This window comes from Bos indicus x Bos taurus, chromosome 23, assembly GCF_003369695.1.
Source record: "Bos indicus x Bos taurus breed Angus x Brahman F1 hybrid chromosome 23, Bos_hybrid_MaternalHap_v2.0, whole genome shotgun sequence".
NCBI classification, from domain to species: domain Eukaryota; kingdom Metazoa; phylum Chordata; class Mammalia; order Artiodactyla; family Bovidae; genus Bos; species Bos indicus x Bos taurus.
Window position 1 is genome coordinate 25,873,766 of NC_040098.1, and position 24,119 is coordinate 25,897,884.

At 45.3% G+C, this 24,119-nt stretch overlaps 1 protein-coding gene and 1 pseudogene across 1 annotated transcript in view; both read right to left on the reverse strand.

Annotated features, from left to right (window-relative positions):
• LOC113882302 (glutathione S-transferase A2) overlaps positions 1–16,676 on the reverse strand; it is a 38,246-nt gene extending 21,570 nt beyond the window's left edge. The window contains exon 1 of the mRNA XM_027525495.1: positions 16,657–16,676. The gene's annotated coding sequence lies outside the window, so the exon portion shown is untranslated. The remainder of the gene's footprint in view (positions 1–16,656) is intronic.
• Positions 5,334–23,383, reverse strand: LOC113882305 (annotated as a pseudogene).
• Between the last annotated feature and the right edge of the window lie 736 nt (positions 23,384–24,119).

Genomic DNA, 24,119 nt, shown 5'->3' on the forward strand with positions numbered 1-24,119 from the left:
TAGGAGTCCGGGTAAACCTGTCAGGCAAGTTAGAGAGCCATCTGAGGGGTTTGTGAACTAAAACACTCTTGTCACACCCATGAACTTTATTAACTGGAGCTGTAAGTTAACTCTTTTTCAGAGAGGGAGATGGTGGTGGGGGACAGCCCCCCGTAAAGTCAGAGGTGTAGGTGAGAACACAAAGCAGTAAAGTAGGCAGACTCTGGTTTTGGGGTAGACGCTCAGGCAGGCCCAGAGGGGCACCCTTCGAGTTCTGGCTCGCCTTGCCCACCAGAACTCTCCCACATGACCTTGTTATGGGTGGGGACTCCCGTGCTGGCTCCCGGCACTGGGCTTATATGCAGTGTGCAGTTTCCATTTTATGTTTAAAGTTGTGCTTACTTGTTGTACTAAATCAGCTACGAAAGTCAGGCCATTGTCTGATCCAATGCTGGTAGGAAATCCAAATCTGGAAACTATTTTCCTAAGCAGGCACTGGGCTACTTTTGATGCTCTTTCAGTCCAGGTAGGAAAAGCTTTTACCCATCCCAAGAACGTACATACCATGACCAGCAACACTACTAGTAATGGTAGTGTTGGTGAGGTTTCATTTCAGTGAAGTCCACTTCCAGGTGTTCAAAGGGCAGTGTGCCTTTTAGTTGAATCCCCAGAGATTTCTGTTTCAGAACCTGTGAGCAGGCAATGCAGTTTTGAGATTCTGTCCCGCATAGGGAAGAGAGGCAGGGAACCAAGAAATATTTTCAAATTAGCTCTTTCAGTTTATCAAGGCCTACGTGGGTTGCTTGGTGTGTTTGGCTTATCAGAATGGGTGCCAGCTCCTCCCGTACCAATGATTTGCCACTTGGCAATTCCCACCATCCCTTTTCAGTCCTCATGGCCCTTTCTGCTTCGACTAGTTGGCTTTGGGTTTCATTGTATTTTGGAGAGTCCCGCGTTAGCTCTGGCAGCTCCACCAATATGAAAGCTTTAAAAGAGGCTTCACTTGTCACCCCCAAGCCCTCAGCCGCTTGTTTAGCGGTCTTATCTGCCAGTTTGTTTCCCCGAGTGCAAGGGGTATCCTCTTTTTGATGTCCTCAGCAGTGTATGGGCTGCCGTCTATGGGGTCGCACAGAGTCGGACACAACTGAAGCGACTTAGCAGCAGTAGCAGCAGCAGCAGTGTATGACTGCAACACTTTCTGGTTCCCAGGCAGCATCTAATAGGGTCTTAATTTCTTCCTTATTTAATATTTTTTTCACTAGCTGTCAAAAGGCCTCTCTCTTTATACAGAGCCCTGTGTACATGTATTGTGGCAAAAGCATACCTGGAGTCTGTGTAAATGTTTGTCTTCTTACCTTTTGACAGCTGGAGGGCCTGGATTAGAGCATACAGTTCTGCCCATTGAGCTGACCAGTGTGTTGGCAGAGAGCTAGACTCAACGACGGTTTCTTCCATGACTACTGCATATCCCGACAGTCATTGTCCTTATTTCACCAGGCTGGTGCCATTGATGTACAGGACCAAATCTGGGTCGGGGATTGGCTGGTCTCTCAAGTAACGTCTGCTGGCATATTTCCTTGCAATCATGTGAGGGCCCACCTTCTCCCACAGGAAGGAGAGTGGCCAGATTCAGGGCCTGACAAGGCTCAGTAGTAACATGGGGGTTTTCACATAACAGTCCCTGGTATTGAGTAATCTGGGATGTTGACAGCCATTTATGGGGGTCCCCTCGCAGGAGAGTGTTGACCTCATGTGGGACTTTTATGATCAAATCTTGGCCCAAAGTCAGCTTGGTTACCTCCAGGACCAATCAGGCAACTGCAGCAACTGCCCGTAAGCATCCCACCCATCCAGTGGCAACATTGTCCAGTCATTTTCAGGAGATAAGCCATGGGTCTGTCCCATGTCCCCATGGTCTGGGACAACACTCCCATAGCCACCTTGTCCTTTTCAGTCAGGTAAAGAGTAAACAGTTTATATAGGTCTGGCAAGCCCAAGGTGGGTGCTGATGTAATTGTACTGGGTTTGAGTTCTATTACCAATGGGACTTGTTTTGCAAGCCTGGGGGTGGGGGGCGGGTTGTCTTCCTCCCAGACCTCAGGGAGGTTGAGTTAACTCACTCGCTCTCTCTCTGTCTCTCGACTGTTTAGCCTGTCCGGTTTCCCTTCTGGGAGACTGTGAAACCTCCATTCATCTTGAGGGGTTACCGAGAGGAAGAGTAAGGTGGTTGATCCTACTCGAAGACTGGGTCTTTCATGGAGGGGGGGAGGTCACTTGTGCCTCCAATTTACCAAGTCTGTTCCCAACAAAGGTACTGAGCATTCAGGGATGTATAAAAATTCATGAGTCACTTGGTGTCCCCCAATCTGACATTTTCGGGATAGGCTTGAGACACAAAGCCTGCATTTATCACCATCTGAGACCCAGCAGCCTCTGGATCTATTGGCTTATAAAGTCTACAAGCCTCACACAGTCTTTTGTAGAACTCAGAGGGTGATTCACTTTCCCTTTGAATCACTTTGGAGAGTTTTGCCATACTCATAGGTTTTCGGGGCCCCCTCTTGAGGCCTTGTAAAATAGCTGCCCAATATCTCTCCAGGGGGCCCCTTCCTTCCTCTGTGTTACAGTCCCAACTGGGCCTCTCATCGGGGTGACTCATCTGCCCACCGCTGCAGGTTTGCTGTACCCTCAGGTGCCATTTCTCTTAACCATTTTCTGACCTCAGTCAGGATCCTGTGTCTCTGCCAGTTTAATGTATCTGTGGAGGAGAAGGCAATGGCACTCCACTCCAGTACTCTTGCCTGGAAAATCCCACGGACAGAGGAGCCTGGTAGGCTGCAGTCCACGGGGTCGCTGGGAGTTGGACACGACTGAGCGACTTAACTTTCACTTTTCACTTTCATGCTTTGGAGAAGGAAATGGCAACCCACTCCAGCGTTCTTGCCTGGAGAATCCCAGGGACGGGGGAGCCTGGTGGGCTGCAGTCTATGGGGTAGCACAGAGTCGGACACGACTAAAGCGACTTAGCAGCAGCAGCAGAGGAAAATAATAATAGGCTACAGGGGGCTGATGGTAGTGCCCACATGCATCCTGAACTGGAGGCTGTTGTAGCTCTCTGGGGGGCGTCTGTAGTGGGGTTCTTTCCCCCTGTTCCTTGGCAGAGTGCAGCCTCTGTCTAATTCCTGTGTTTTCTTCCCCCTTCCCATCAGTACTCACTGAGAGAGGTGGATACGATCTAGGAGGTCCGGCTGAGATGGAATTCTGGGGGCGTTGACCAGAGGTCTCCATCGCTGGGATCAGAGCCTGCCGAAATGGAGGCTCTACAATCTCTGGGAGAGCTGGCAGAAGAGCAGAGGCTGCTGCAGGACTTCACCTGGACCTGGATTGGGCATTAAGGTAGGCTCCGGTCCTGGTGGAGCACTGGGAGGCAGGTGCATCATTGTCCAGCATGGGGGAGGGGTCAGGTCATCCCTGTCCAAATCCTGTAGAATTTCCTTTTTATCATCAGTCAATTTTTGTGCCATTAATATTTTTCCCTTTCCCTTCTGGATACAGAACTTTGTCCAAGTAGGAGGGTCTTGAGCGAACCCTAGCCATGAGTCAATATATGGATATTGATCCAGGTGTCCTGGCTCTCCTGTGACTACTGTATAGACTGCTTCCACTATTTTTAAGTTCATGGTGTTCTCTGGTGGCCATCCTACTCCCATAGGGGGCCATTCGACCTCACAGAGTATGTGGAGGCAGTTAGGCATCATTTTCACCCCATAGTCTTCTCCAAATCCCTTCTTTAAATTTTTAATCATGCACTCCAATACAGTTGCCTTAGATTCACTTCCCCCTATCTTGCTTACCATCTCGGACCTTCTTCTACTCTTCCTTTTTGTTCTGTCTACGAAGTTCTCGGTACCATATGCACTTCTGATATTTCCACTCAATGACACTTAAATTGCCATTCTGCCTCCTTCCTAATTGGGGTGAGAAGAGCCTTACCTGCCAGATGCCAGAGGGAGAAGGGGGATCAGCATGTCTTCACCTGCCGGTCAGCACGGCAGAACCAGAACACCACGTGGTCCAAGACTGTTTCTCCCTTAACTTTTAAAGTCCGTTCTGCCTTGGTGGACTTGATCAGGTGCGGATGAAAACACAGATGGGTTAAATATCCCACGTCCTAGGCCATCTCTGGCAAAGTCAATTCGTACTCACTTATATATTCCCCTCCTTCTAGCCTGACAATTCGAGGGGGTCAAGAATGTCACAGCAGATGGGACACCTCCTGGGGGAGGGAAGAATACGAGCACACAAGGACCAAGTTTCTTCTCCTAAAAATCCCTTGGCGATTGCTTGGTAATAATTTTTCCCAAGACGGCATGGACACCACCCGCTAAATGACCTTCACAAATTTCCTTCCTAAACCCTAACACGCTTGTTAACCTGTGTACCAAGCAGTTGCTGCCACCTGTCTATTCCAGGCCTCTGTGGGTCCGTGCCCCTTCTAGTCCCTCCCAGGGGGGTGATCAGGCCCCCTCTTCCACCCTGCCAGGGGGCTTCCTCCTCGCCTGAGCACTCAGTTCCCTTGCGGCCGTTCACTACCTGCCAAAGCAAAGTAACTGGGCATTGAAAGGCTGAATTCTTCCAGAGGGGCAAGGCGCCTTCCCCTCTCTAGGAGATTCAAGCCACAAAGCCTCGGGGTGGCCTCAAATGAGACCAGTATCCTCAAAGTGAGGAGTTTCCCTGCCTATGCTCCAAATGTTGTAGCCATGTATTCCAGGAAAGAAACTCACTCAGAAGGACGATGCAGATAGTGGAGTGCAGTTTATTACACCCGCAGGCCCAAGGCAGAGTCTCCTCTTAGCCAAGGACCCCGGCCAATTTTTGTGAAAACCTTATATACCCTAAGTGTACATGTTCAAACCCACCTCCCCAAATTCTCTGAAACTAGTCTGAACAAAGGAAAAGAAAGATACAATCAAAGTTAACCCGTGATTCATATGCCTTAAGCCTAGGTAGTTAACAGTGGACAATTATCAATAGGCCTGTGGTCTTACCCCAATAAACATAATAGAATTTATGATTCTATTGGGTTACACAGATAATTAGTGTGTTCTTTTAGGTGATGGAAAGTCTAGATACAAGCCCTGGGGCTCTTCCATGGTGGTGCGGGGGCGGGGTGGGGGGTGGTGGTGGTTCTGGTTTTCCAATTGGTATGTCATTTCCATAAATACTCGGCATATAGCTCAAAGTCCACAGTCCAGCCCAAGATGGAGTCCTGCTTTCAAGATGGAGCCTGTTTTGTCTGTTTCCTCTTTCAAAACCATAAAGGTGAGAAGGAGATCGTAGTGAAAAAGAACACATTGGAAGTAAATCTGCTCATAGGAGCTTTATTGTTTCATTGTTAGAATATTTCAGATTTGTCCCGGGCAGATAGCTTTATTAAAACCTAAAAACCTTCTTAACTTCTATTATTTTCTCATCCATGGGAGGCTTCCTCTGGCTGCCAGGCTGCAGAAATTTCTTCACGGCCAGGAGACTGCTGACTCTGGCTTTTAGGGCCTGAAATGCACAAGAACACAGCTCAAAGTGCAGCTAAAGAGCAGCCTTGTCACTGATGCAGGCCAGAAGGGACTCTGAGACCCTCCTAGACAAAGGCCATCCGAGGTTCCTCCATCAGCACCAGGAGGAGGCCCATGAGATGGGAAGGGGACAGCCCAGGAGTGTTTTCCCCAGAGAGATCTTAGTGTAACAATCCATTTGGCTTCCTAATCTTCCTACACACCAATGCTGAAGGGTTCACCCTTGAGTGCAGTGTAACAAAGAGGAATGTGTGAGATATCAGCACAGATTAAGGCTCCAGATGTCAAGACAAGAAGAGCTAGGACAAGGGGCTGGAACTGAAGACGGAAAACATGAAAGGTCATGTGTGAGGTCAGTCAGAGCCAATCTGCCCTCAGAAAGAGAAACGGGGAGAGAGAAATCAACGTGTGAGAGAAGGAACAGGAATTGAAGGGAAGAAGTGAGATGGGGGGAAACCCACTCAGACAGACTCAGGGAAAGAGGGACACACGCGGGACAGAGGGGAGCGAAGAGGAAATGAGGACAGAGGCTGAGGTGGAAGAGGGACCAAGAGAGAGCCAGCCCTGGGTCTCTCTCCTGGTAAAAGGCAGGGCGTTTTCCATGGGGCAGAGTCCACCTCCGATGTCCTTGGCTTGACAGATTCTTTCCACACTCTGGACCAGGGCCTTGGAGTGAACTGAGGAGACCGGGGGGCAGCAAGGCCTGGACAGGGATGGGGACCCTAGCACCCCAGTCCCAGGATCCAGAGAGCAGATGCCAAGTTGGGGTGTGTCTGGCCTCCAGGGCCATGGGAGAGCTCACCTTCAGCAGAGGGAAGTTGGCCAAAAGCCTGGGGTCCAGCTCTTCCACATAGTAGAGAAGTTCAACCAGGTGGATGTCAGCCCTGCTCAGCTTGTTGCCCACCAGGTAGTCTTGTCCATGGCTCTTCAGCACCTGTTGAATGGAGGGGTCAGATCAGGGACACAGGTCCCTGCAGGCTGGACCCCCGCTCCTCCCCTGCCCCTCGCCCAGCCCCACTTCCATCTCTGCCCCTCGCTGGGCAGGTGGGAACCTCAGACCTTCTGCTCCCTCCAACTCAGAGACGGGCCAGGCAGGTTCCTGCTGTTCCCTCCTCATGCCCAGTGGAAGGCAGACCACCATTTCCGTTTCCTGTTCACACCTCGCTGTGGCTGCCTTACTTCTTCCACTGGGCCAAGGCCTTAGCACCATCTGCACCAGGTTCTTGTGGACCGCACACCCTCAAGTGTGCAGCCCTGGACTCCACAACATGACCCTTCATCCATCTCTCTCTGTCCTCTCTCCCTCCTCCTTGGGCAGTGTCTCCATCTTCATGACAGCCTTCTACCACCCAGAGCAAACTAATGCAGACTCTGTATTCCTTCTCTTCTCTTTTCCTCTCCTCATTGCCTGGTCTTACAATCATTTTTTTTGGGGGGGGGGGTTCATCATTTTAGTTGAGCATGATTTCATATAGTTTTTGATCATTACTTTGCCAACAAAAGGTCTGCCTAATCAAGGCTATGGTTTTTCCAGTGGTCAAGTATGGATGTGAGAGTTGGACTATAAAGAAAGCTGAGCACCAAGAAATTGATGCTTTTCAACTGTGGTGTTGGGGAAGACACTTGAGAGTCCTTTGGACTGCAAGAAGATCCAACCAGTCTATCCTAAAGGAAATCAGTCCTGAATATTCATTGGAAGGACTGACACTAAAGCTGAAACTCCAATACTTTGGCCACCTGATGCAAAGAACTGACTCATTGGAAAAGACCCTGATTCTGGGAAAGACTGAGGAGGAAGGAGAAGGGGATGACAGAGGATGAAATGGTTGGATGGCATCACTGACTCAATGGACATGAGTTTGAGTAAACTCCAAGAGCTGGTGATGGACAGGGATATCTAGCATGCTGTGGTCCATGGGGTTACAAAGAGTCAAACATGACTGAGCAACTAAACTGAACTGAGGTGATCGTGAAACATTCAAACAGAAACAACTAAAATATGTACTAGGCATAATGATGGAACACTACTTCATTGATTTTATTTCACTTTCTTCAATAGTCTGAGAACCATGTACCGAAATATCTAGATTATTGTTTCCTGAACAAGTTTTCCTCTGTCTCTTTCTCTCCACCCCACTGCCCTCATATCTATCTAGATACATGTCAATCATCCCAAAACACTACCACATTCTCCTGACGGGCAGCTGGTCTCACGTCTTCCTACACAGGACACCAGAATATTTTCTGATGTATTGCTGACATCATGCTTCTCTTGGATCAAAGCCCCTGCACCGTGTTCTGAGGATCCATCTACTCCAGGCTCCAGTTTCGCTCTCAGAGCTTCCATAGTCCAAGCTCTAAGTATAACCATGAAATTCCATTGAGTAGAGAATTCCAGATTGGGTTTGAGTAAATAGAACTTTCTTGAAAAATTATAACTTGGGTAAAACTAGTACAATTGTTCTACACATTCAATTTTTATAAAGTGCCCTGAGAGTCAGAGTACTACATTAGTATTTAGAAAGGCTCACAGAGGTGAAGGTTAATGCCCCGGCCATGCCAGGCACTATTTTTCTTCGTCCTCTGACCTCACTGCCAAAGATGCGGAAAAGCCCACTTACGTGTACAAATGCAGGGAGATAACGGTTTGTTGTCTTTTCTCGGATTAGGGTCAGCTTGGCATCTTTTTCAGCAGGTGGCTGCTGCCGCTGCTGCTAAGTCGCTTCAGCTGTGTCCGACTCTGGGCACAGTGACAAATGCATGATCATTTCCCCCAAATCTGCCACACCCTCTGAATACATATCAATCCTGAAAAGATAAAATAACCAAATTGTCAAATGTCTCTGCCTTAGATTTTGGAATGGTTAAGATGAGACATCGAGATGTAGCAAAGTAATTCTCCTTTGGTGCATTTTTCTATGCCAGTCATTTAGCTTTGTTTCTTAAAATTAATTTTAGCATTCCATTCTAGAACAAGCCATCAAGGTAAACATATGTATAATATTTTTGTTACACACATGACCAAATATAGGGACAGAGCATATCAGTGACCCGTCCATAGTCACAGGCATGAGAGAATTGGGTGGAATCAGCACAGGTAACCACTGGGACCACACCTGGATGTGCCATTTCTGCTGTGCCGTGGTCTGAGCACGGTCTGAGCATGGTCGGTGTGATGCATTAGGACCACCTCAGTCATGTCCAGCAGGGTCCTGGCACCTCAGGCCCAGTCACATCCCTCTTCCTCTCTCATCCTGTTAGAACACCAGGCCCATTTAGAGTCCCAACACCAGCACTTCCTCCAGTTATTTCCCATAGAACCTGGTTCCATAACACTCTGCACATACTATTGCCAGACTCTGGTTTTGTTTGAATTTCTCAAGACTGTACCTCTCATTCCTTTTTCATGGCTGAATAATATCCCCCTGTATGGATGGACCAACTTTTGTTCTTTCTTTCATTCGTTAATGGACATCTTTGATTCTAATTATTGATTATGAACAACACTGCTATGAACTTCTGAGCATGAATTTTAGTGTGGGGGTATTTTTAATCCTCTTGAAAGGGATTGCTGAGTCATATGGTAACTCTATGTTTGACTTTTAGAGTAAGTGCAATAGTTCCTTGAGTGCTAAGTCATGTCTGACTCTTTGTGACTCTGTGGACTGTAGCCCACCAGGATCCTCTGTCCATGGGATTCTCCAGGCAAGAATCCTGGAGTTGGTTGCCTGTCCTCCTCCAGCGGGTCTTCCTGACCCAGGGATCAAACCTAGGTTTCTTATGTCTCCTGCATTGCAAGCAAGTTCTTTACTGTTAGCGCCACCTGGGAAGTTCCTTACATGATTTTAATTTCAATCGTGTAGTCCCATCACAACTGAGAGAATACCCCTCACCCCCAGGATATAGTAGTACTGGAAAATCTGGCCAACTAAAACTATATCTAAATGCTTGATGTAACCTTACCATATTGAGCTCAACCTCTGCTAACCCTTGTCAAGTGGCTGGTCCATATAAAGGGCTAATAAGTTTCTGGTCATCATTCTTAGAATTTTTGGAATTCAAGAACCAACTTCTTTAGATCCTTTCCTTTCTAAGCTTTATCTTCTAGACACTCAGATGCTTTGTCTTTTGTCTCTGGCTGTTGGTGGATGGCCAGTTCGGACGAGTCTGAACCCCTGGAATCTTGGTTCTACCATCCTCTTCGCTTCACAGACCATCCATGTTTGGAAACCTTGTCACTGTGCTATATCCATGGATGGTATCCTCTTCCATAGGCAGTTGATTTCACTTCAAGTTTATTTACTCTTCCCTCATACTCATAGGTCTTTGCTGTACTGGATTCAGTTATGCCCCACAAGGCTTATATCATCATGTTGGTCATGATGCCCTGCTTTGATCCTGCTCAGTAAGGAAGGACTTAAATTTTTCCTATTAGTTGTTGATGAAAAAACTAAAAACTACCGTACAGGGCTCTCTCCTTCATGTCTTTCCCGTAGAGGTTGTATTTGGTGGCAATGTAGTTGAGAATGGCTCTGGTCTGCACCAGCTTCATCCCATCAATTTCAACCACTGGCACTTGCTGGAGCATCAAACTCCCATCTTTTGAAAGTAAAAAAAGAAGGGTGAAATGTTGGATATGTTGCACCCTTTTAAGATGAGCAAATGTTTGCTGAAATAACTGAAGATACAAAGTGAAACACTAAAATGACCTGGTAGGCTTAAGCAGGATGACATTTTGTTTGCCTTTTACTTTCTAACCTATTATTTCATTTATCTTTTTATTTCCCATTCAGACATATGCTCGATCCCTTGTAAATCTGGGCTGATTTGTCTTCATGTGTTTTTTAGAAAGAAGCTGGAAGAGGCTGCAGCAAGTGTGCCAACCAGTTGCTGTTTAATGGTCATTCCAGAGAAAATCTCAGAACACATAAGACATGTTTTGAGAGAGTTTGCCCTGTCTCTGCTCACTGAGTCTACATTATTGCTAGGATGTTACTTTGCCAAACCCAACTCACAGCAACTTCTGGACCTGTTTCTCCTTGCTTTTCTCAGATGAACACCTTTTCCTGACCTTAGGTGTGAGCGCTGTATGGTCCTAACAGATACAGCCACTCAAAATGCAGAAAGACAGGTCGAGCATTCACGGGCACTGGGGCTGGCTCCTTTAACAAACACTTGAGTTCCAGCCCTTCCTTGTCCCAAGTGAGTTGCAAGACCTTTTCAGGGAGCTCAACCTCTTACCTTTAACCGTATTTCTCCCTCTTTATTAACCCCATTCCCACTATGCACACATATGACATTGGTGGTGTTGAAACCTCACCTTAAGACTTCTACTGGATACTCCCATCAGGGGAATTTAGTTCCTGGGCTTACCATTTTTTATCTTATCCAAGTCTTCTGTTTTTTCTATAAATTTCTCTTCAAACTGAAAAGCAGAAAGTGTCAATGAGTTTTTGTTACTTTATTCCATAGCATTGCAGAACTTGCATGGCCTGTGTCTGCTGCCCACTATGGAGACTGTAGGATTTCCAACTTCGGCAGAGTGCACAGAGGACAGTGATCAAGGCCATTTGGAGATTTAGATTAGAGCCACCAAGATAAAAGCATGGGTTGCAGCAACTAACTGCCTATTTTGCAGGTTAATTCACCTCTATGTTGTCCCCACCTCTGTCAGTGGTTAGGTAATGATTTGGGGGGAGGGGAATGTCACTGGAGGGAAGGGACTGGGAAGTTCTAGTTATGGAGTTTTAATGTACCTGGAAAGCCTTTCTCTCCCTGTGCGATCAGGACAGGATTTTGAGGTGTCCCCGAGTATGGTGTATCCATGGGGCCATTGACCCCCAAGAGGTTGCCACTGGGGTCCTCTGCTATATATTACCTCCCTCCATTCAATGTTTTATTTTAAACTTGGGTCTTGATGGTGAAAAGTTTGAGAATTGGGGATTTCTAACTGACTCAGTGGAGTAATTTATTGTGGGTCAACATGATCCCATAGGGTGAGACTATACAGATAGTGAGTGTACGGGGAACAGTTTACAAAGTACCCAGTTCAAGACCCTAAGAGGCAATGACAGGTGGGTAGTCATTGTGAGAAGGGGCTGGCTGGTCAGCTGTTTCTTGTGAAACTGATGGAGATGAATGGGGTTGTAAGGATCAGGCTCTGGGCCCAGAGAACCCAGAATCCCAATGTTCTTTGGTCAGTCGAGCCCCACACCCTCCTCCTTCAGGCTGGGCTGGACAAGAGGAAGCCTGGATGCTCTCATCGTCTCCCTCTTCTTCACCGTCCTGTGCTGAACTCATCCCGCCCAGGGACTCTGAACACATCCTTGAACCCCAAGGCTGAACCGAAGTGAAAAATGTTGGTTGTTGATTAATAGATTTAAACAACCTGGAATGGCATTGTTTGGATTTTCTATGTACTTGTTTCTTTACACACTTGAAAATGGACCAAGCTAATGTGCCCTGCATTCCTGAAGCAATCGAGAAAGTATAATATGAAGCTTAGGTAAACATGTTTTTAGGAAGCTAAGAGAGCACACTAGAGGTTCCCTTTTCAGGACGCCACCTCACCAGAAGCCTTCTTTTACTGTTCTCCCCTAAGGGACCAGATCTCTGACCTCTGTCCATGACTTCCTCCCAGGAAACCGTCACAGAGTTGCTGGCTCCCTCTGATCTGGGTTGAGAAGTGCTTTTCTGAGTGACACCTCTAGAGGGCAGCACTCAACAGAGTCCCACTGAAACCTATCCGTTTACTACTGAGAATATGGCGTTTTTTCACTCAGGTTTTGGGTGTCCTCCTAGGTGCTCCCAGTCCTCTTTTAATCACCCACATACGTGTCTGCATCCTTACTAGAGTGTAAGCGGCCTGAGGGTAGGGACTGTATCTATCTTGACCATTCTTGTATCTCCAGGACCTGGTATGAAGCCCAGAACTTCAAGTTCAGTTCAGTTCGTCACTCAGTCGTGTCCGACTCTTTGCAACCCCATGAACCGCAGCACGCCAGGCCTCCCTGTCCATCACCAACTCTCGGAGTTTACCCAAACATGTCCATTCAGTCAGTGATGCCATTCGACCATCTCATCCTCTGTCGTCCCCTTTCCTCCTGCCCTCAATCTTTCCCAGCATCAGGGTCTTTTCCAATGAGTCAACTCTTTGCATCAGGTGGCCAAAGTATTGGAGTTTCAGCTTCAACATAAGTCCTTCCAATGAACACTCAGGACTGATCTCCTTTAGGATGGACTGGTTGGATCTCCTTGCAGTCCAAGGAACTCTCAAGAGTCTTCACAGTTCAAAAGCATCAATTCTTCAGTGCTCAGCTCTCTTTATAGTTCAACTCTCAATACATACATGACTACTGGAAAAACCGTAGCCTTGACTAGACAGACCTTTGTTGGCAAAGTAATGTCTCTGCTTTTTAATATGCTACCTAGGTTGGTCATAACTTTCCTTTCAAGGAGTAAGCATCTTTTAATTTCATGGCTGCAATCACCATCTGCAGTGATTTTCAGACAGTTCAGTTCAGTCACTCAGTCATGTCCGACTCTTTGCGACCCCATGAATCGCAGCATGCCAGGCCTCCCTGTCCATCACCAACTCTCAGAGTTCACTCAAACTCATGTCCATCGAGTCAGTGATGCCATCCAGCCAGCTCATCCTCTGTCGTCCCCTTCTCCTCCTGCCCCCAATCCCTCCCAGCATCAGAGTCTTTTCCAATGAGTCAACTCTTTGCATGAGGTGGCCAAAGTACTGGAGTTTCAGCTTTAGCATCATTTCTTCCAAAGAAATCCCAGGGCTGATCTCCTTCAGAATGGACTGGTTGGATCTCCTTGCAGTCCAAGGGACTCTCAAGAGTCTTCTCCAACACCACAGTTCAAAAGCATCAATTCTTCGGCACTCAGCTTTCTTCACAGTCCAACTCTCACATCCATACATGACCACTGGAAAAACCATAGCCTTGACTAGATGGACCTTTGTTGGCAAAGTAATATCTCTGCTTTGCAATATGCTATCTAGGTTGGTCATAACTTTTCTTCCAAGGAGTAAGCATCTTTTAATTTCATGGCTGCAGTCACCATCTGCAGTGATTTTGGAGCCCCCAAAATATAAAGTCTGCCACTGTTTCCCCATCTATTTCCCATGAAGTGATGGAACCAGATGCCATGATCTTCGTTTTCTGAATGTTGAGCTTTAAGCCAACTTTTTCACTCTCCTCTTTCACTTTTATCAAGAGGCTTTTTAGTTCCTCTTCACTTTCTGCCATAAGGGTGGTGTTATCTGCATATCTGAGGTTATTGATATCAACTTGTGCTTCTTCCAGCCCAGCGTTTCTCATGATGTACTCTGCATAAAAGTTAAATAAGCAGGGTGACAATATACAGCCTTGACGTACTCCTTTTCCTATTTGGAACCAGTCTGTTGTTCCATGTCCAGTTCTAACTCTTGCTTCCTGACCTGCATACAGGTTTCTCAAGAGGCAGGTCAGGTGGTCTGGTATTCCCATCTCTTTCAGAATTTTCCACAGTTTATTGTGATCCACACAGTCAAAGGTTTTGGCATAGTCAATAAAGCAGAAATAGATGTTTTTCTGGAACTCTCTTGCTCTTTCGATGATCCAGCAGATGTTGGCAATTTGATCTCTGGTTCTTCAAGGTGCCCAACAAATTCATTGCTAAATGAATGCATTAAATCCAACAGGCAGTTTGTTACAATCTGTACTGCTCTATATTTCTGATTTATGTTTTAACTTTAATTACATTTCTTTTCTAATATGTATATTTTTTCTTTTTATTATGGAAATTTGTGGCATACACAAAATAAAAAATGCAATGATTCGCCTTGTAACCATCAACCAGCTTCAATAATTATCAGCGCAGCCCAATTGCAAGTCATCCATATGCCTACCCCCCTGTCCCTGGTAATAATTTGAAACAAATCCCAGATATTATACATTTCATCTTTAAGTACTTCATGGTATATCACTAGATCATTAAACTTATTTTAAAACTGATCACAATATATTAAAATGCCTGACATATTAATAATAGTTACTTATTATTAATTGATATTTAATATTCATGTTTCTAATTGCTCATGAATATAATAAATATTTTATGCCAGGAGCCAGCACGGGAGTCCCCACGCATGACAAGGTCATGTGGGAGAGTTCTGGTGGGCAAGGCGAGCCAGAACTCCAAGGGTGCCCCTCTGGGCCTGCCTGAGCATATACCCCAAAACCAAAATCTGTCTGTTTTACTATTTTACGACTTTCACCAACTCTTCTGACATTAACAGGGGGCTATCCCTGACCACCTTTCTCTGTAAGAAAATCAACTTAAAACTCTAGTTAATAAGTCTCCTGGGCATAATAGGAGTGTTTCAATTCAAACCCCTCTGATGACTTTCTAGCTTGCCTGACAGGTTTGTTCAGATTCACAGCCTCCCAACCAGGAGAGGCACGGGAAGCTTAAGATATTCTAACAATGCAGAGCTTCTCAGAGAGTTAAAATCAAATAGAACTAGTAGAGGATTTCTTTGTTGAGCTAATGCTTGCTGCCAAGTTTCCATATCCCTTACCTACTGTGTCCCTGGGAGTGTATTGATTAATATAGTTGGTGTATAGAAATGTAAGTAGTAGCTTTAATGTTTGTAACCTTGGACCCTTGAGTTAATTCTTTTCTTGTTATAGCCCACCACACTTTTGCCCTATAGGAATGCAACTTTATCTAATGCTTTCGGAGGGTGGCGCCTGACTTTAGAATAATCACCTTTAGAGAAAAATAAGTTTTCCGAAGAAAGGGTCATAAAATGTTAACAGGCTTCCTGGCTAGAAGATGATGTAAATCACCTAAAACTTTTGCATATGATAAGTTTGCAGAAAGAAAGCCTGGCTTCGATAAGAATCAAGGACTGCTGACCTTGCATGACTCTACCCCTTCCCCTGTTATACTCTACACACAACTTAAGGTATAAAAACTACTTTGGAAAATAAAGTGCGGGCCTTGCTCACCCTCGGTCTCCCTGTGTCGTTCTTTCTCATCTCCTTTTCTCTCCTTTTGTCTCTACTCTTTCTTCAGGCCAAAGTAATTGGAGCGTGGGAGTCCGCTGAGACCACTTACTTGCCTGGGCTTCTAAGACCCACTCGAGAAGGTGCCTAAGGTGGGGCACCTTCCGCGATTCGAGAGAGCGCCTCCGGCCTCCGTGGTCAGTGCAAACCTGGTGTCACGGGTTATATTGATTTCCCACATAAACCAATTATAATTAGGCCTCTGATTCTCTCCACTGACGCTATCCCTTTAAATCACCGACGCCATCCTCCCGAGGGAATCCCTGGATCCAGCCAGGGCTGGACTCCGGCAATTTTACAGTTCTAAAAATCAAAATTCAGGAAATTTTCTGACAATTCAGTGGTTAGGGCATGGGCTTTCACTGTTGTGGGCCTGCTTTTGATCTCTGGTCAGAGACTTAAAATCCTGCAAGCCTCACAGCCAAAAACAAATAAACAAACAAATTTATTTTTATTGTTTATTTTCTTTGAGAAGAAGAAATTTCAATAAAAATCTGTTAATCTAATACCTAATAAATGTTTTTAATGCAAAATTATTAGCAGTTCATTTTATAAGGAAAATTTCCTCTGTGAGAAAAGTAGTTTGATACAGTCAATTTTCCTAGAGTAGGAAACGGCAACCCACTCCGGTGTTCTTGCCTGGAGAATCCCATGGACAGGGGAGCCTGGCAGGCTCTGGCCTATAGGATTGCAAAGAGTTGTACACAACTGAGAGACGAGGCATGCTTAGTCACTTCAGTCGTGTCCAACTCTCTGCGACCCCATGGACCATGGCCCACCAAACTCCTCTGTCCATAGGATTCTCCAGGCAAGAACACTGGAGTGGGTTGCCATTTCTTTTTCCAGTGATAAAGTATGAAGTGAGTGAAGTGAAGTTGCTCAGTCGTGTCCGACTTCCTGCAACCATATGGACTGTAGCCTACCAGGCTCCTCAGTCCATGGGATTTTCCAGGCAAGAGTACTGGAGTGGGTTGCCATTTCCTTCTCCGAGATACTAGGCATGCACGGTCAATTTAGATCCAACTGAAGATGAAAACTACCTCCACTCCAGCTGCAGCCAGGAGCCACCGAATGCACTCCATTCTGCCCCGTCCATTGAGATAATGAAGAATGGGCTTCCCTGCCATGATGGCAGTCTCCTAGTTTCTCTAACCCTTAATGAACCAACAAGTGAATGAATGAATGAATAAATGAACAAAGCATAAAAACATAGAAGCTAACGCCATTATGATACATGGCTGAACAGTACCAACAATGCTGAAGAATCGGCCTTCCTCATGGCAATTGGAAGAGTCCTTGGAATGTCTTCCTTAGCCCAAATTCCCACTCTCAATAGCCAGCTGTGGGAAATTCCACCAAACCATTGTCCAGCCTCCACTGGGTAAAATCTGTTTTCTTGGCAGGCTAAGAGGTGAGTCTGTGGTATGGATGCATGGGTTGGTGTTGGGGAGGGGAAGGATTAGAGAACTAGTATTTATTGCAAAACTCCTAATAGTCCTGCCCCAATGCTGACCACTTTGAATGCATTATATCTTTAATTCTCACAAGAATCCCATGAAATAGTTATTATCTCCATTTTTCAGTTAATGGAATGGACCTCAGAGCTTAAATAACATTCGTGGGAATCCACACCATGGATTGAAAAAAGGGCAGGGTGGGAACCCACACATATGCAGGTCCTGGGAGCTTGGGAAGGAGGGAACTTGGAGCCAGAGGATTTCACAGACAGGAGGAGGAGGAGATGGAGTCCATGTTCAACTCCTACCCTATTATGCTGCATTTGTTCAAAAGCTGAAGTTAGGACTCATATTTGCTTTACTGTTGCTCAAAGGATCCTGATTCTTTCCACCTACACAGGATGCCAAATCCTTCCATTTTCTTGGAATTGTACATTCTGCCTCTCTTGGTGCATCTTATGTCTAGAGAAAGGGATGTTACTGCATTAACTGTACAGTCTAGGTGGAACTGACATTTGTTCTATGTCTGTCATGCACTGCCCATTCTCACAAATTTATCTTCATTTAACCCCAAAAGAATCACCTGCTATGAAGTTTGCCATTGCTCTCATTTTGCAGTTGGGGATACTGAAATTTCTAGGGTAACTTGCATAAAGTTGGTGGCAGACCTGGGATTCAAACCCATTTCTATATGAACCCAAGTCTTGGCTTCATTTTTCACATTAACATTTTTCAAAATAGGCATAACAATCCTTCAGTGGACTGTGAAATTTTCCAGTTTTTAAAAGAAAGCATCATTTCATGAGTTAACAGTTTCCGTTATGTGTTCGTTGCATGTTCACGTGGAAGAAAGCACGTGGGCACACTCATTTCATCATTGTAATGGTTAGAGATACTTGGGTCTTGTCAGGTCCATGACGTTTGAAAGCCCCTGGTCTACAGCAGCCTGTGTGTGGAGTGGACATAGCAGGAAACCAGAGAATGAAACTCAAAGGCTCCAACAATGGACAGAAATTATTGGGTTGGCCAAAAAGTTCCTTCAGGTTTTTCTGTAAGATGTTACAGGAAAACTCAAACAAACATTATGACCAACCCAATTGTTCTCTCATGGAAGTGAATGGAAACATACAGGACTTAGTAAAAGCAGGAACCCCAAAGCCAGAATATAGGACGAAACAGCTGCACTTTCTATCCAAATCCCAGCTCTGTTTGAAAGCATTGCAACATTTTGTTGAATGTTCAGGACAAAAATATACTTCTCTTTAGCTGATAAAGTATGAATAACTTGAATTTTAGATAACAAAATGTTTTCAATATTCACATTTTAAAAATTTTATTTAGTTTTGGCTTATTTATTTTTTATTTCAATATTCATATTTTTAATGTAAGAATCAGTGAGCTAACTTTTAGAAAGTAAAGGATCCCTTGGAAACATACTTAACTCATCAGTCTTGAAGTTGGAGATTGTGTATATTGTACTTTTCTTATCATGGGGAATGGAGGAGCTGTGATTCAGCAGAATTCTGAGAAGGGTGTCCCTGTGAAGTGGAGGTCACAGGTCCCCTTACACAAAGCTCCCTTATCCACTGACCAAAGATCATGTTACAAAGAGAAATGAAGTTTTAACTTGCATAATATTTTATCTCATCTTTCTTATAAGTAACTTTCTTAACCTTTTGAAGGCTGGGGCCAAAGTGATATAAACTTTCTGGCCCCCAGAAAACGAGAACTAGAGAGGTTCAGTAACTTGCCATCCATCACACACGTGTGTTTCCGATTCACACTCAATATCTAGCAAGTGTGTCCACCCTCAGGACAACCCCGGAAACGGCTTCTAGTATCTTATTGTCAGGAGGAGAAAACTCGAGTTCAAAGAGCGGAAGCTGCTCTCCTAGCTCACTCGTTTTGTGAGCATTGGGGTCCTTTGAAGACATCTTCTGACTTCTGGTCTGGGGCTCCCCCTCAACCATGTAATGCTTATGCCCCCTCTCTGCTGGTCTCTGAGACCCTCAATATTAGTTTGTTCCCCATGCAGAATCCGTTAGTCAATTTTCTCCAGGCAAGAACACTGGAGTGGGTTGCCATTTCCTACTCCAGTGCATGAAAGTGAAAAGTGAAGTCGCTCAGTCGTGTCCGACTCTTAGTGACCCCATGGGCTGCAGCCTACCAGCCTCCTCTGTCCATGGGATTTCCCAGGCAAGAGTACTGGAGTGGGGTGCCATTCCCTTCTCCAAATAGGAGAGAAGGAAACGTTAATTCTGTTAGCTGATTCTTAGGGGCTTGATATGAGGAAAAACGGATAAAAACGTACCTTACTTTACCCAGACCTTAAAAACTTACTGTGAGTATCCTGAGCACTAGTATAACTATATTTGACCTTCATAAGGAGGTAGGCTTACATTCTCTGAAAAGGAATGTGTCTTGGGATGATTCCAGTGTGAACTAAAGGAGCTGTATCTCAGGGAGTAGGTGGGAGGGGGCTCCTAATGACAGCGTTTCTTAGCAGAGAGAAAGGAGGCTTAGAGACAAAGCCCAACTCCTTTCCTTATAAGATGTATAAACCCAGGGGAGTTGTTTAATCTCTGTACCTCAGTGTTCTCTTTTGAAATACAGCTATGTCTACTAGTGAGGGCTGTTGAGGAAATTCAATTAGATAAGGCATAAAAAATTCATAACAGGGAGCAGCAAATCCAGCTTCCATTCTGCTCCCAGTTCCTGGGAGATGGCTGAGTGAGCACACTGGGGAGCACGCGAGGCTTCTGTCTGTATGTCTGTCTATCTGCTATCTCCCTCTTGACTTCCAGCTCTCGTGCTGTGCTCTGCTGTGCTAAGTCGCTTCAGCCCCTAGAGCTCTAGTAAGAACAGGATTTTATATATATCCAGATTCTGTCAACTACTTTATAAACTGGTTTTCTTTTTATTTGTCTTGTGTGAAAGATCAGTGATGCTCGCTGACTAGATAACCTGGATTGGAGGAAGTTTTTGGCAAAGGTTCAGCGAGGTCTGGCACAGCCTTTTGAAACCCCAAGACTGAAGTGGACCCCCGGTTCTGCCCCTGAACCATGCACCCCGCCTGCGGTTCCCCCAGGCCTTTGCCCTCCCACTCACTCAGTGATCTGGACCCTCTGGAATCTTCTGCCCGCCACCCAGCCCCTTTGAATGGGTTCCAGCCATGGCAATGGGAAGCCCACTCCTTTCTATAGCAGGAGTCCAGGGGCTCTCACTCAGTACCCTTCTCTCCACCCTCCTGTCCCTCACTGATCTTTCTTCAGCATCTTCTGTCCAGTTGACCTGTCCATGGATTTCCTCCTCAACTAACACTCATTGAGCAGTTGCCTGCACTAAGAAATGATGGCTGGTGGGGAACACAAGAGGAATCTGATGTGGTCCCTGCCCTGGAGGGGTTGAAATCTAGCCAGAAAAACAGGTTTGCAGACAACTGACAGCACACAAAGAGCCCTGCAATGACTTCACTTGAATTGGTTCCATGCCAAGGAGCATGATTCTCTCAGCCACCAAGTCAGAACAAGGGGAGAGGCTGCAGGCTGAGAAAGCAGAGAGTGTTGCCTGCCTGCCCCGGTTGGCCCCAGAGCCATAGCATCTCAGCCTCCAAGCCAGTGACTCTCATGGGGTCAAACCTCATGCCCATCGAAATGCTGCTCTCTGTAGCATCTTCAACAGTACTTCTGAAGGAGGAAACAGAACAGGCTCTCGAAAGCAGGACTCCATCTTGGGCCAGACTGTGGACTTTGAGCTATATACTCAGTATCTATGAAAATGACAGACCAACTGGATAACCAGAACCCCAGAAGGAAGAGCCCCAGGGCTCTCCATCACCTAAAAGAATACCCGAATTATCTGTGTAACCAAATAGAATCATACACTCTATTACGCTTATTGAGGAATGACCACAAGCCTATTGATAATTGTCCACTGTTAATTACCTAGGTTTAAGGCGTACGAATCCCGGGTTGACTTTGATTGTATTTTTCTTTTTTCTTTGTTCAGACTAGTTTCAGGGAATTTGGGGAGGTGGGTTTAGACACATACGTTTAGGGTATATAAGGTTTTCAGAAAAACTGGTCAGGGTCCTTGGCTAAGAGGAGACTCTGCCTTGGGCCCGCTGGGGTAATAAACTGCACTCCACTATCTGCATTGTGCTTCTGAGTGAGTTTGTTTCCTGAAGGCGTGGCTACAACACTTCTTCTCTACCCAGTCTCAGTATCTTCTCTTTTCAGGCTTAGGTACCATATTTCCCCCGTGAATTGCCATGCCCTGGACAACTCTAGGACTTTCACAGGATCTCACTGAACCTCTCCTGCCTCAGGCTTTTGATTTACCCCCAATAGTAATACTGGTAACAGAGCGTTGTTTGTCTGCATTCTGATTCGAATGACTTGTACCTTCCAGTCAGGTGAATTTCTTTACTTTGGGAAGCTAATTCTCTGCTCCTGTATTATCTAGTTTTCACATCCAGACTTCCTGTGTTTAGGAGTCTGAAAAGTCATATGAACCAGTGATTCTTAACTGGGGCTGATTTTGCTCCCCTAGCCCAGAGGACATTTGGCAATGTCTGGGGACATTGGTTATTAAAACTAGGTGGAAGGGCGCCACATCACTGCGGAGAGACCGGAGGTGTCTCTGATGTTGGGGGTGGTGGGGCTGCCTCCCCCGTGCGTCTGATTGCTCATTACTCCCCAGTCTGCACTGTATCCAGCTTTTCCCATCAATCCTGTTGTCTTTTTTAATTTAATTTTTTAATTGGAGGATAAATATTTCACAATGTTGTGTTGATTTCTGCTGTACAATAACTGGAATCAGTCACAATTTTATATATATATATATATATCCCCTCCCTCTTGAGCCTCCCTCCCCACTCCCATCCCACCCCCCTTAGGGGGTCACAGAGCTCCAGGCTGGGCTCCCTTGTAGCAGCTTCCCATGACCCATTTCACACGTGATAGTGTATATATGTCGTCGCTGCTTTCTCAACTCATGCTACAACTCTGTTATCTTAACAGGCACATTTATTGCATATTTAGTTGGAAACATCTATGATTGATGCAGCTGGCTACTAAGCTATGATATCTCCCAGGACAAGGTATTTTGTAAAATACAGAAATTCTCCTGTAGGCACGTTCATCTTCTGGTCTACTTTCCGGGCGGTCACTACATGAGGAAGGAACCTCCCCCACAGCCTGTGTTCTTTCTACAAGTACAGAGTGAAAGGGAAAGTGAGAATATTGATCTTCACTGTGTCATTTATATTGATGAAGTGACAGTTTCTTTTAAAACTTTTTAAACTATCACTGCAAGTATCTGAGAGGTGTCAAGTTTGCAAATTTGAAGAAAATCAATATATAGGTTAACACTGTTGTCAAGTACATTCCTTAAGCCTAATTCAATGTACATTTCTCTAGCAAATATTTTTAACTTAAAAAAAAAAAAGACAATATACAGGACAGGTCCCCGCAACAACGAATTACCCAGCTTGAAATGTCAATAGGACCAAGGTTGATAAACCCTGCTCCAGCCAATTTCTAGGCTTCCCATGAGTTGCTTGAGCTCCAAGAGAGACAGAGGGGGACTTGCCAGCTGGCCAGTCACAGCAAAGACTGAGTTAAAATCCAGTTTTGCTGGCAGTAACTGAGTCATTCCAATTATAGTTAAATCTTAATTTTGAGTTTCCGAGTCCACATAGTGTTACCGCATCGCAATTCCCACCTGCTGTGTGTTGCCTGTGTCTACAGAGCAGGCAGCTTTAGCATAAACACCTACTCTCCCCTCTCATGCTGGTCACACTCTTGGATTGTCTAAAATGCTGCCATCCTTTTTTCCCCTCATATCATTAATTTGTCTCAGATCTAAATTCTCATGCTTAGTTTTTGACATTCTTCATTTTTACGTTTCTATATCCAACAGCAATTGACTAAACAGCTTGAATGTCCCCTAAGCAGAGCAAGAAGGCACATACGAGTGTGAAAAAGTTTTCTTGTGCTAAGGAAACATTATACAGACATGCAAAGTCAGTACTTACCTTACGAAAGTCTGTCTCCCACTTGGCTCAGCACGTTGGTGCCAAGTTCACGTGTGTTTACAAGCTCTTGTCACAGTTGACTGACTGACTCCTCCTCTCTGAAAGGGGCAGAGTCCAGTTAAGGAAAAGCCACCCCCATGGTATTCAGGGCCACTGGTTCTATGCTAGATTAAAAAAGAAAAAGGCACATTGTTCTCTTATCAGGATACACCTTGTTAATAACTCTTTTAGAGATCAGCAATTAAAGATTAAACACAGTATTTCAAGTTGATTGTATTCCTCTTGCCAGTCAATGAAGGATGGCCTTTGCAGAAAACTTAATTTTCTTGAATTGGCTTTCATGAATTGGAGACAGGCACTAAAGCAGATGATAAAATCTACTGTGGGGACCCCTGGGAGCTGCGGTCATGAAGGTTCACATGGACCTCTGCCATACTCTTTACCCTGAGTTGTAGATAAATATGGGACACCCAATTAGATATGAACTTCAGACACATAATAAATAATTTTTTCATATAAGTACGTCCTAAACATTGTATGACATGGGTTCATGCTTAGTTGTGTCTGACTCTTTGCTACCCTATGGACTGTACCTTCCAGGCTCTCGTGTCCCTGGGGTTTTCAAGGCAAAAATATTGGAGTGGGTTGCCATTCCATCCTCCAGGGGATCTTCCTGACCCAGGGATTGAAACTGGATCTCCTGCAGAAAATTACAGGTGAATTCTCTACAATCTGAGGCATGATGTTTGTCTCCAAAAGAAAAAAAAGTCCACGTCTGAAAACCTGGAACCTCTGGATGGGATGGAATTTGGAGAAAGACTCTTTGCAGATGTAATTAGGGAACCTGAAGTGAGACTATCCTGGGTAATATAGATAGGCCCAAACCCAACAACAAGTGTGCTTATAGCAGAAGAGAAAATACACAGACACACACATATGGGTGATGTGAAGATGGAGGCAGAGAATGAAGTGATGTGGCCATGAGTCATGGAAAAGAAGGATGCAAAAA